This window comes from Equus asinus, unplaced genomic scaffold (genome assembly GCF_041296235.1).
Source record: "Equus asinus isolate D_3611 breed Donkey unplaced genomic scaffold, EquAss-T2T_v2 contig_238, whole genome shotgun sequence".
NCBI lineage: Eukaryota > Metazoa > Chordata > Mammalia > Perissodactyla > Equidae > Equus > Equus asinus.
The window spans coordinates 38,804-40,000 of record NW_027224892.1 but is presented as its reverse complement, the minus strand read 5'-3'; positions in this window follow the sequence as shown (position 1 = coordinate 40,000).

Genomic DNA, 1,197 nt, shown 5'->3' with positions numbered 1-1,197 from the left:
GCTCTGGGTGCTCTGGGTGCGCTCCCGGCCCTCTGTCGGCTCCGAAGGCCCCGCGGACTCGTAGCCACGGGGTCCGGCGGCGCGCGGGTCGACCAGATGTCCGCGCCGAGCGCCGCGGGACCGCAGGGCGCTCGGCCTTCTCGGAGGCTCGAGGGCTCCGGCGACCCGGCGGACGAGCAGCGGCGAGGCCGCCGTGGCCGCCGCCCTGCCGGGTCGACCGGCGACCCGACCCCCGTGTCTCGGGGGGGGGGGGGGGGGCGGGTCGACCAGATGTCCGCACCGAGCGCCGCGGGGCCGTGGGGCCGCGGGGCGCTCGGCCTTCTCGGAGCCCCGAGGGCTCCCTGGAGGCTGCGGACGAGCAGCCGCGAGGCCCCCGGGGCAGCCGCCCTGCCGGGTCGACCGGCGGCCCGGCCCGGACTCGGGCCCCGGGTCCCGTGGCGCGCGGGTCGACCAGATGTCCGCGCCGAGCGCCACATGGCTGCGGGTCGCTCCGGCTTCTCGCAGTCCCGAGGGTTCCGCGGGCACGTAGCTGCGAGACCCGGGCGGCTGCCCTCCGCCCGGCTCACGGGGCGCTCGTGTCCATCAGCTGGTCGTGCGGAAATCCCGTGGTTGGCCTCCCTCCCTCCCTCCCTCCCTCCCTCCCTCCCTCCCTCCCTCGTCCAGCCGCCACGTTTTCGGGGTTCGTGCGACTGGGATGAAATAGACCTTCCCAACGTCAATCGGAGATCATCCATCATACCTCTCGAGTCCCCAAAAGCCAAGAAACACGCCAACCAAAACGCTTTTATTATGCCAACGGTTCCCGTTTTCATTCCTATCGTTTAGGGAGGTTTGGTGGCAGCAGCGGCCGAAAGCAAAAGGAAACCCGAGGAAAGCGGCTCCATCCACCAGGGCTGTGTCTCATCGGTGCCGACGCAGGAGGGACGGGCTTCGTTCGTTCGTTCGCTGCGGCCCAAATTCCCGGGCCGCCCGAGGACCGCTCGCACCGGCCCGAGGGAGGGAGCCCCGGCAGGCAGGATGCCTCCGGGGAAATGGCCAAGTCGACCGCGCGACCCACAACCCGCCCGACTGGGGGCGAGAAGGAGCATGGAGGAGGACTCCGTCCCCTAGTCGGCAGACGGCCCCGGGACAGGGACGTTCGCCAAAACCTCCCCAAGGCCGCTTTCCGTGACCGAGTCGGCCTCCCCGCCTGTACTC